General features: G+C 40.4%; 1 protein-coding gene across 3 annotated transcripts in view; it reads right to left on the minus strand.

Moving 5' to 3' along the window:
• The window catches only part of mtus2a (microtubule associated tumor suppressor candidate 2a), a 43181-nt gene extending 33116 nt beyond the window's left edge, over positions 1–10065 (minus strand). For 2 of the 3 annotated variants that reach the window (XM_069146364.1, XM_069146362.1), the window contains exon 1: positions 9935–10065. The gene's annotated coding sequence lies outside the window, so the exon portion shown is untranslated. Of the gene's footprint in view, positions 1–4718; positions 4768–9934 lie in introns of all 3 variants that reach the window. The other variant, XM_069146363.1, reaches the window with a different exon arrangement.
• Positions 10066–12955: the final 2890 nt, after the last annotated feature.

The following is a 12955-nucleotide window of genomic DNA, read 5'->3' on the forward strand; positions in this document are numbered from 1 at the left end:
TTCACATTGTAAGCAGCGAGAGTAGTGCAGCATTAATAATAGGAACGATGATTATGGCTGTTCACTTTAGGTCTGGAAGAAAATAGATAAGTGAAGAGAGATATAGAGAACTGCTCAGGCTACTGACTGTTTGCATGGAAGAGAAGGAGTCACACTGGGGATGGCTGATGAAGGCGTTTTCAGAGGAAGAAGGGGAGGGTGCGAAGTGTTTTGTAATGAGCTCTTTTTCCTCAAGAGACTTTGTAAAGCAGAAGGCAAATTGAGAATTCGGTGAAAGCTTCTGCAATAAAAGCATTTTCTAAAATTGTTTTTGTAAATTTTGTTTTTAGAGAATGTACAGCACAAGAAAACAGTTTCTTTAATATGTTTATCTGCATGCATGTTTTTAACATATGCAGAGGTTGTTATAAGCAAGGAGTGGTAACCGGAGGAATAAATCCATACTGATCACCACAGAACAGTTACCACTCCTCTCAACATGTCATCTCTAACATGCCATGTGGCTGATTAAATCAATGTCGCAATTCGACAGCAGCAGCACATCCTGCCTCATTTAAAGTCAACATCCTGCTGGATGTACAGAAAACTGATTTAAAAGTGTTATCACTCAGAGGAGACAACATTTCAAAGTAACCAATGGTGCCATTTGATTAGAAGATGGCAGTCAGGGGGACAAAACCGTTCTGTGGTATAAAACATAAACAAACCAATAACAACACAACCTTTAGTGGCCCTGACCACATGAAATTACTTTGCTAGATTTTTGCTCCGAGTAAAGTTTTCCAGCTGCCGTTTTAAATTCTTCCATAATCGTGCAAGAGCTCTGTGAGGACTTCTTCTGCTTTTAACCAGAAGCATTAAAACCACCAAATATTCATGGATTCTGTTTCATTGACCAGCAGGGAGAATATTCTTTGCGTGTTTGCGAGCCTGTTTCCTCCATCACAGACGGAAGTCACACAGACTGACAATATATTTCAGTCATATTCTATCAGGTAACTGTTGTATCCAGTCAAATATGTGTCTTCAAACCATCACACTGAATATTTGAGTAGTTTCCAAAGTTTGAATAGATCGCCCACCCACTAACTAAATTTGCAGCCGTGGTGTCTGCTCTCATTAGCAGGTGGCTTCTCCATGTGTCCCGTGGCAGTGATGTCAGTGAACTGACTACTGTGATGGCAGCTCCCACTGCTAGATAGTGCTCGAAATGTGTAGAGCTAAATTCTTTCCAATTATGCTGGAGAGGCGAATATTCAAACATGATTCTGTATTTCCAGAAGGTCGTCTTAAAAGTAGTTTTAGAGATATAATCATAGTTTCCTGAAGAGTATTGAAACTTTTACCACATATTTAGATGTATTTAGGTGGTAAAATGCTGTAAACAAGGTAGTATTCTGCTTTGGATCAACGATTGCTGAGAGAATGAGAGAAATTCAACGTGGTAGACAAACAGAAAAACAACATTTAGGATAATCCACACTCTGTCTGCTCTACGTGTACACTGCTAATATTTACTCTTGACTGGTGCACACAATCAAATAATTAGCTAATTATAACACACACACACACACACACACACACACACACACAGACAACATTGAAGGGGGCGGGGAGGGAGAGGGATGTGAAGGGGAGAAACAGAGAGACAGTTGTGCTAAAGGGTGAGAGAATTCTCAGAGAGGACATGGTGGCGGATCGATGACGGCACTGATGTAGTGCTGTAGCTTGTGCTGATGACGGCGGTCTTGGGATGCTGAGCGCTAAACTCGGTCACAGTGGCTGAACCAGAATAAGCTGCATTTCACCAAGCACGTGATGCTGACAAAATGAATCTGGTGAAACCCTAAACATGAGACAAAGAACGGAGGAGCCCTGTCTGATGCCTTGAATAAAATGACCTGTTGTGATGATAAAAGGCAAAAGGAAACACTTGACAGGTTTTCCCTGCTGTCGCACAGCCTTATTTTGGTGACATAAATAGTAAGAGGCAATAAGTAAGCTCACATGGGACTGTGTTGGTTGAGAGCTGAACTGATGTTTCCTTTGACATTAATTTGAATTATACAATTACAAATGCAATAAATGTGGAAATGAAATATCTTTGATCATCATGTCTCTTCTCTCTGAGGAGAGAACATACTCTAAATAAGAGAGTTAAGTGGACAGGGACCAGTTTTGGGTTTAGGAGTTGTGTATGCTCTGTTGCCAACGGTGCTCCAGGCAAATAGTTCATTTACATTATTTTCACATTTCTGTATTAGTTATCCAAAATGCATGAATAAGATAAAGTTATTTAAATATGATATGGTATCTTCTCTCAGACTGCTTCGGAGTGGCGCTGTTTATTTATTTTATAAATACAAATTCTGAGCAAATACCAGGGCGGACAACGCTGATATTATCTCTGCATATATGTATATTGAGGTGATTTGGACAGGAATGTGTAATGAAGGTCAGCTTTGTTTTCCCCAATGGGGGGATCCACTAGTTGAAGTACCTATTCAGTTAAAAACACCCTGGGAAAAACAGCAGGAGGTAGAATCTAAGACCAAATTGAACAGTCCTGCTTCTGTTGTCATGGAGATGCCATATCCCTGGGAACTGGAGAATTCACATCCTGACCCCTGCATCTTCCATTAGGGAGAAAGGTCAGTCAGAAAGAGACAGTACAGTTGTAAAGGTCTGCTTAATGCTTTCACACTCAAAGCTCATGCATACATTCTGCTGTGCATCACTTTCACATGTAAACTCTCGCCCACACACACACACACACCCGTTAATAAAAAAAAAAAATATATGTGGCCACAACCAATCTACACAGAATACACACAGTACTAGAAATAGTTGAGTGAAGGAGCAATCGTATCCCTGCAGATGGTTGAACAGACACATCGCTGAAGTGATGAGAGCACAGGGCAGGGATAAGCAGATATCTCAGCAGTGATCGAGCTCAGTGACGGAGTTGAATTTGAGATTTTCTCCAGGCTCCTAACCTATCAAGTGCTGCATTTAACCCCAGAAAGCTCCTCTCAGAAGGTGACAAATGACGAGCTGAGAACATTAAATGATGGAGGGGGTTTCAGTGAACCTCGAGGTGAAAATCAGAAGTGGTGTAGAATTGAGAGAAGAGGGATGGCTTCCCTCATCCTCAGGATTTTGTTTTCTCTGAGTGTGAGCAGGAATCAGCCTGTGTGGGTGAAGGACTGAGACAGTGAGGTGGGAGAGATGAGACATACAGATGGATACAGAAAAGCAGAGAGTTGTTGCAGGAGGGCTTTCTAATTAGGCTGATGGAAGGAACTACATCTGAACCTCTATACTGTAGTATGAGCTATAGAGACCTGTTTCTGAAGTGACTTACTATAAACCCAAGAGAGTAGGGTGGAATAATAATAAAATAATCCTAATTAGTAAGGAATTGCTCACATTAATGAAAATGTGTATTTCCATTTTATAGATTTCTGTTCTCCAGGAAGATTCACTTAAATCTCATGATAGAAGTTAGCTCTAGGAGTGTTTCTATATTAGGCAGTATATGAACATTACAATATGTACACCACAAAGATGTTTTGATATTTAAAGTTACAGAAAAACAGAAGTTAGAGATGTTGAGTCACCGAGAATATTTCTGTTTTGAGGAAGAGAAAAGAAGGGGATTATTTTAGAAGCTCTTCCTACAACAATGTGGCTGAATAACAACATGTTGCTGTAAATATTCTGAGCTACAATGAGGATGGGGTGTAATTTGTGTTTCTAGGTGAAGAAGATGTTCAAAAGACAATTAAAAAAAACTATGAAAAAAAAAAAAAAGGAAATACAGGGTTCAACTGTTATTCATATGAAAATATGAGATGTTTTTGCTGTTATCAAGAAGAGGGTAATGGGAATCTTATTTATTTTCAGGGAATCAAAGATAATTGTGGCACAGAATTTTTTTTTCCAGGAACAATTAATTTCCCCCATAATCTTATACAGTCTTATACTAAAGGCAGCATTTCCTTTCCCTATTCTGTTGCTGGGTTGGTTTACATTTTCAGAAATATATGTACACGTGACAACACAAAGACAGTCACCTGCACTCTCACACATCAACACATTGCCCACATGCCTTCCCCTCAGCCTCTTTGTTGTTGGTCCAGTGGCCCATGTGGCTATTACAGAAACCATTTGTCTTTGGCACTTTGCTTTATTTGTCTCCTCCCCCACTGGAGAGCAGACAGGTTTTACAGCTCTGTGCTCCCAGGGGAACCACCAACGACACACACACACACACACACACCCACACCCACCCACCCACCCACACACACACACACACACACACACACACACACACGTGCATTCCCCCTGTCCCATCTCTCGTTCATCCATACATACACACACACACACACACATACATACTTTGCACAGATGTGAATTCCAGCACACAGAAAGAGAAACAAAAGAGACAGAGAAGGAACACAAATAGACAAAGCGATGACGTGTCGATAATTTATGACTCTCGAGTGCTTCCACATAATTAGATTTAGTGCACGGTTTACATTCAAATGCAGTGTAGCAGCTATCCTTAAAGATTAAACTCTGTTCCTCTAATACCAACCATGCTGTGACTTTGCAGGCATGTAATTAATCTCTAATGACATCACCCTTGCATGTCTTTCTACACTATTCCAAGGCTACATCGTGGTTGTAATGGACAAGTGTGAGTGTGAACTTACGAACAGCTAACCTCCACAGACATGTGGCCACATTGAAGGTTTCTTCACACTGCGAAACAGACACAAAAATAATCATCCTCTTGTCCATTTTTGGGGAAAAATACAGTGTTCCTTACTTTGTATTCTATTCACAGAGAATCAGCCAGCAGGATAAAGCTTAGTGAGAAAGTCTATTCAGAAATGAGCTAAGCTTTAGTCATCCGCTCCTTCTCCTCCCATCTCTGTCAGCGACAAAACAGACAGAAATAGTAGTGAAATAAGTTAAATGCTCCATTTTCAAAAGACACAATAGACACCCTGCAAACAGAATTTCACAAGTGATGATTCACAGAAGTGTGCCCGAATGTTTGTATGTGAGAACCAAGCAATAACTAACTATGCACAGCAAAGGGATTACCATCACACAGAACAGTGAAGCAAGCAGGACTGCAGAATACCAAGAAACAGCCTCCTCCTGCTGCTTTATTGTTGTTTTGCACCGATTTAAAAAAAAACTATAGACCTGCTCCTTGTCAGCGATCTTTTCTTCCCTGACTGCAACACAATATATCACAAGCAATATTATTCAGTCATGCTTTGTCCCCTCAGTGACTCCCATCTGTTTTATCCTTTTCAGAAAGTACCATGTCTTGTCTGTCTTCATCACTTCCTCCTCTCCATCCCTTCACTGCCTCTTTTGCCTTAATAATGCAGAGTTAATAAGGGCAGGGTGAGGTAATCAATCCCATTTTCATCCTTAAAGACGGCACACCAGCAGACTACATCTGCCAAAATAATCCCCTCTGCCTCCCTCTCCCACTCCTCTCCCACAGTTGGACACCTTGTTGTACCTCAGGGGGAGATATTCTATACCACATGGGGAACTGTAATAGGATTTCTGGAGGATCCTGGGTCAGAGTGGGTGGTCATAGCTAACTGAGTAAGGAGAATGAGAAAATCAGATCATCTGCAATAAAAGCTGATTTATTTCCTTATTGTGCATGGGCAGGCAGTGGCTGCTATACCTGCTAATTGACCAAAAATCACAATATGCTACTAATGGGATTTATTAACTGCAGCAAATTGAAAAAAAATGGCCAAACACAGGCATGACACAGCTGTCCGTCAAAAACATGCTCACACACAAGGTTTCTCTCATTGTTATTCACAGAGCTGACAGCCAAAAAGTGTGGTTTTGGAGGCTTTTGTTAGTCTAGCATAAAGTATCACTTTCGGAATTAAGTGTGAGGTTCAGCCTTGAATTTATGTGCATGCAAAATTAAACCCAAAGAAATATGAGTATCACCTTTACACACAAATACACCCGCTCAGGCAGTGGCTATCGCTGCAGCAGGAGCACAGACAAAGAGACAGCTTTTCATTGGGAGAAAATGTGGCTGGCAAAAATAGAGGTCTGTTACACACAAGTGTGCACCCCCCCTGCACGCACACACGCACACACGCGCACGCACACACACACACACACACACACACACACACACACACACACACACACACACACACACACACACACACACACACACACACACACACGCACACACACAGATTGAATTTACCATCTCCTTAATTGTTTTTTTTTTTTTCAGTGTTGATTTGGGCAAGTGCTGGGAATAAATCACAGCTAAATCAGACATGGTCCTGTTTCGCTGTCTAGCTCTGCTATGCTGTGCAGCCTGTGAGGGTAGACTGTGGCTGTGATGGATAAAGGTAAGACAAATGTAGAGGAGGAGAAATGACGACAGGGATAGGATAAGTTAAAACAAAGAGGGATTGGTTCAGAGTTTAGCATGATGAGAAAAATACTGCTCAGGTCTGGGGTGGAGAATTAGGAGGAGGAGGAAGATGCGAGAATATTGGTTTATGGAGCCCTGCAGCTAAAACACACGCTAACATCGATCCAGACGAGCGGTGGCATGGAGGAGAAGAGAAAAGAGGGTGTCTGTCCACGCTGGCTGCTGGTAGCACTGCATTGTTATTAGCAAAGCCCCTCCACCCACTACCCTCACTGGTGTCGCAGAGAAAAAAAAATATTAACTCTTGCATGGCTGGTGGGTGAAACTGATGTGGGACAAAGAGGAGAGGAGTTCATTTCAAATGCAAAGCTGAACAGATGATAAAATGCAATGATGGTGGAATTCTCTGTGGGACTGTGTGGAAGTTGTCCCATGTTCACACAGACGCTCACACTCAAGACATAAAGCTGGCAAGGTGAGACAGCCCAGACAAAGAAAAGCTGAGTGCAACTCCGACAGGCTGATTCACTTCTGTTTATTCTTAGAAAATATTATAATGGAACCAAATGTTGTTGCAGAGCGCAAAGAGGAGGTGGGTGGGAAGGAATAGGGATGTGAGGGATTCTAGTTAGTATTGTAATGTGCAAATGTGTGTATGCATGTGTAATGTGCAAGTGGCAAACCGCAGGGGTGTGGGGGAGGGAGAACTGGCAAAGGATCAGGGAGAGGTGAGCAAAGAATAGAGTGAGATGGGGGTTTTGGGGGGTGATGAGATGCAAAAAAAAAAAAAAAAAAAAAAGTAATATTTTGAACTGACTGTTTTCATACAGGGGAGAAAGAAAGGTGAAATGGGAATGGGGCAAAAAAGCTTCACATGTGCTTATGTCCTGATAGAGGACTATATTTTTGGGACCATGCAATACTCAAAAAAAATAATGTGGATGTAGATTATAGAGAAGTATCAAAAATCAAAAAATTAACTAAAGTTAGCCACAGCTGCTACAGTTCTGTATTTTTAAAAACATTGTTGCTCACGTGTGCATGCTTTAAGTTTATCCCTAGAGTTGCATTTATTTAATAAAGGCTTTAGCTGTACTGACTGAAATAGTTCAAATGAATGAATAAAAATACCTAAAAAACGTGAGCCCTTCCCTTGAAATGACTGCATCAGCAAATGGATGCGCACTCATACACACACGTGCAAAAGATCTTTCATGTCAGTTCCCCATGGGACAGGGAAATGTGTATGTGTGATCAAGAGAGGCTTGCCTCTACGTTCACCCTCTGATTTCTTGCCTGTGACTGCAGGGGAGGAGCCACAACAAGCTCATTGCCACCTTCCAGACAAAAGCAGCGTGAATTTGAGAATGTGTGTTTGCATGTGTGTTGACACTTAAGTCACACATTTTTTTCACACACTCGCGCACTATGCATTCACATATACATATATATCCTCACACTAAGCAAAGAGGACTCCAATTGTTCAATCATGAGCGATCACAACAATCACAAGTTGTTAAAATCACTGCAGCCTCTTTTCTTCTTTTTTTTTTTATCATTCTCTCTATTTGCATTAATCAAAAAACACTGCCATATCCAGGCAAAACACTATCATGCAAACAAAAGTGTATATAAATAAATAAAACCTTGAGCATAAAACATTTAATTGAGAGGCTTACTGACATACTCGTCCTTCGCTCTCTCCATCAATTCACTTATCGTGTCTATTTTCTCCCTCCCATTTCCCCTCCTACTCCTCTGTTCTGTCCTATAAAAATGACCTTGAAGGTCGCACCAGTGCGCTACACTCATGGGCTTTGTGACAAACTGTCTTACCTGCAGAGAAACACGCACACACACACACAGTACATGGGCGCCTGGAATCAAACACTCAAACAAAACACAAAAAGACACACACACACACACACAGTACATGGGCGCCTGGAATCAAACACTCAAACAAAACACAAAAAGACACACACACACACACACACAGTACATGGGCGCCTGGAACCAAACACTCAAACAAAACACAAAAACACACACACACACACGCAAGTGGTTTTCCTGGCAGAGGTCTTCTGAATTGATCGCTGTTCAGACATAACAGAGGTCAGATATAATGAATCAATCACACATGCATCAGCAGCTAGAACAGCAACTACAGCAGACAGCGCACAGTTACAAGCCAAGGCCACGGGATCTGCTGCTCTGCTTTGATGCAGTGTCAACCTCCACATTAACATGACTGCAAGGGATTGGAAAGATTTAGCAAAATGGACTGGAAGATCCATAAATGTGGGAAGTCTCTGATATTGGGATCAATAGTGGTAGCAGACAACTCCAATAAACTAAAAAAAAAACCACACTTCCCACACATACTTCATGTAGAACATCTCTGACTAGAACCATAGCGGCTACATATTGGAGTAGTGCAGGCACGGTCTAAACTATTATCATCTATACACCTGAAAACACTAAAATTACAAGAATTGTATTTGAGTGGCCTGTATTTTAAAAAGGGGATTCATCCTGACAAAGACAGGAAACTCCTCCCCATAGTCTCAAGGACAACCTGATCATCCGATACTGATCAATGCGGACGAGAGACAGCTGAGAGTGAAAGACATGCCCTCCATCACCTTTATTTGATCCATCCCTTCCTCTCAAGCCTCTAAGTAGTGCAACGGTGCGGCTGAGAACATGGGAAGTGTTGCAAAAGTAACTAAAGCACATATTAAATGTGCCTAAAGTTCCTCAGGCTTTCCACTGAAGAGGTTTAAAAATACTAGAGACTCATTCATGCTCTAGAAGATGAAAATAAAGAGACTTTTAAAAATGAATTTCAGTGGTAAACGGTTAAAATCTAATCCATAAGTAAGGCAAAAAAAAAAAATCAAAAAAAAATCAGAGCGTTTCTAACACAGTTATAAAACAACAGGCATCTCTACACTTTTTTTTCTCAAGAAAATTCACAAAAATATGAGCAAATGTGATGTAAACATAATTGAATTGTTATCATTTCCCCAGATATAACCACACATTCCTTCAAACTCTCTCGGATGTCCCCTCTCAGTACAGTGGATCATAGCTGGAGTGAGGTCTAAAGCCTGTAATCTATGCTTGATCATTAACAACACCCACAGAGACTTGACCTGTTCCATCCATCACACCAACCAGCTCTTCCTTCTGACCCCACTTTCTCTCCAAACCCGCTATTTTTTTTTTAATATTTTTTTTTTAGCCTACTTACAATCAACTTCCACGTAACAGACATTTCTTCGGCGAAACAAACTGAGATGCCACACGTTGCAATGAATCGGGCCTGCGAAAAAGAATCGATCAGATCCACAATTAGGTGCATGCGTGGCGAACCGAGTCAGCTGCAAGACCCAAATCCTACAAGCAGAAATATGTGCGACACTTCATGCCGCTCGCCTCCGAGAGCATCGCTGCGAAACAACCGCAGGGTGTGCGACTTACCTCCAGATTTCTCTGGTGGCGAGTCATTGAAGAACGTCCGTCACAATGGAGGAGTTGCGAAACGAAACCTGAGCGCGTCTTTTCACTCCTTCCTCACTCTCTCCGGCAGGCAGAAACGATGCATGGAGAGAGGTACTGCGGAGAGCATGAGGAGGAGGAGGAGGGAGCTGGAGGAGGAGCGGTGCTGATGCTGCAGCCGACACCTGGCAGAGGATCCTTACGCTCAGACACCCGGGCTTCTCTTCCTCTCTATCTCTCCCAGTACGTTCGCGCCCTCTGCTGGATCATGTGAGAGGATGCTTGTTAAGAGTCACCATAAAGACGCAGCCGCCCAAAAAAGGAGTCTGCATTTTGAAAAGCTCGTTTTATTTACAAGAGTAATGAATGACACATAGGCTATAGAAACTTGAACAAAACAGGAAATAGAGACAAATAGTTTGGGTATTTTAGACTAATAGGGGTGAAGGCCTGCTATTAAGCCTGACAAAGTTACCGAGGTTTCTGTGAGTGGGATTGTTGTGGGAAGTTTGTAGAAAAGAAAAAACAATAGTTTTACCCTTTCTTATTTAGGAAGTCTGCCTCCTACCACCAACAGATGGCGCCAAAGGAAAGAAACTTCAATGGTTACTTTCAATGTGAAATATGAAAGAAAGAGGCTAAAACATGTGACTTCACTCAGTGAAGTCATTTCATGCTGGCTGATTACATCTGTAGCCAGCATGAAAATATAATGACCATTATGCCAGAATCTTACTTCAAGGTCCACCTACTGGCTTCAGTGCTTTTCCTGGGCAGATGGGAGTTTCAGTAGTCTCCGATATAGCTCTGTTATCATCACTTACAACTGAGCTGTCTCTATGAGCAAACTCCATCTGCTGAAAAGGCAGCAAGATGCAGTTTAAAGTTTCATATAAGCTGGTAACTAGACCTTGAGTTTTTCAAGGTCAACAATTAACTTTTATGGATAAGAACTTTTTTGACATGAGGATGAAATTATGTCTTCAGAAAGTTGAGGTTTTGAGCATAGGTGCAACAAAGGAAGATGATGCTCCTCTTCACTGAAGCACTGCTGAGCTTTGATGTGACAGATGATTTTAAGCAACAATAACTGAAAAAATGACAAGCAAAAAGGGCTATACAAGGAGTCTGATAGTCTGACAAAGTAATCACAGCAAAATTGCATTAACATGAAGCAGATGGTAGTCAACACTGCTGACAGATTTGGAACATCATACTGTGGTATGTGATTTATAAGGGAAAACAGTATCAAAGGATCATCTATTTGTATGTGTTTATACTGGACATTGTATGTATTTTAGAAGTAGACACTGAGGCTTTGGCATTAAGGACCCAACCAATACATAGACTTCTTATAAACAAATAAAATGATGGGATTTCTTTTTGGTGCTTTAACTGTCTGGGAAACTGAACATTTTTCATTAAAGAATTACAAAACAGCACATACTGCTCACTCATAGTAAAATTAGCACTTAGTGTAAATATTGAGCAAGGTATGTCAATCCATGAACATGAAAGTCAGCCAAGTATGGTTAATTTGAAGTGATACTGTGATGTCACAGACTATTCCACTTTTCTTGATGAGATGCATGTCTGAGATTTCTAGTTTTGTTTTTTGTTCTATAAGAAATACATGTCAGCCACATGATACAAGGGTGTTGAAGGCAGCTATTTAGTAAACCCTGAAGTAACAAAGCTTCAGTTGCACTGGTCATGTAAACACAACATAAAGAATACAACTTTAAACACAAACAGACAAACTTAAGCCAAAGAACCTAAATACAGATGCAAAAGTCAGAAGAGTCAATTCAAAATAACAAAAAGCCATTTCTCCAATTTACAAATAATTTACTGCAATAAATATACACAACAACCTATGTACACAATTTTGATTATACATGTACCTAATTGGATATAAAGGACTCTCCTAATGAAGGCACTTAGGGGTTAAAAATATGTTTTATCCAATCAGGAGATATGGATTTAAATGGTGGGATGAGATTGATTTTACACAACCAAGTCAGTTTACAGGTGTTTGGGAGTACTAATGCATATGTAAATATATGTAAAGCCTCCAGACGGGAGCTGCAAATAGTCTAAAAAATGGCCTTGAGGTGTTGTCACTCCAGTCAGCATCAGTGGGGCAGAAAAAAACAAAAACTCACCTAAAAACAAAAAAGTGAAGTAAGATAATATGTGACCAGCTCCCTATCTCTGCTCGAGTTGCATTGTGGGTAATGTAGGCAAGGAAAAATAATGTATAGAATAAAAAAATAGACTCTCTAGTTCTGCCATTTTGATACTTAAAAACAAACAAACAAAAAACTGCCCATTTTGAGTCTCAGTGATTGAGAATGATTGAGTCAATGTTATAGGAGTGCAATGCTAAATTAGCAGTCATCTTAAATTCATGAAAAAAAAAAAAGATGGCTGCAAGTATTAGATATTATAATGACAAAAAAAATAGATGGTAATAAATGTACAAGTGTGCCAGATTCTACCTGCTCAAATTCTTCTGAGGTTTTAACTTGACAATATCAAGTTAAAGCAGATTTATAAATTGGAAAAAAAAAAAGAAAAAGAAAACACACTGAAAAATAGGTAATAAAAACACATTGATGAACATGAGAAAAATGCGTAAAATAAATTGAGGATGAATATATTCCTCTATATATACGTTTTAAGAAAAAAACAGTTGGCAAAAAAGTTGGCCTATAATACTTTTTAAATGAGAAATTAAATGTTACAAGCTACGGATGCAAAGACACAGCAGCCAGCACTGTGAAAATCCTCTACCATCTAACGTTACACGACATTAACTGACAATCAGCAGCTGTTGGTGACTTCACCTGGTGTTCAACATTTATCAGGATTCAGAAATCAGATTCATGCCATATAAGAGAGTGTATTTCATTATTATTGTGATATCTATTATGATTCGTATGCTTGTTTTTGGCTTTAGACCGGGTCACTTCACTCTCAATCTTTGTCTCAGAGAGATGA

The sequence above is a fragment of the Embiotoca jacksoni genome, unplaced genomic scaffold (genome assembly GCF_022577435.1).
Source record: "Embiotoca jacksoni isolate LCO1_2020_lvr unplaced genomic scaffold, fEmbJac1.0.p SCAF_13, whole genome shotgun sequence".
Lineage (NCBI taxonomy): Eukaryota > Metazoa > Chordata > Actinopteri > Embiotocidae > Embiotoca > Embiotoca jacksoni.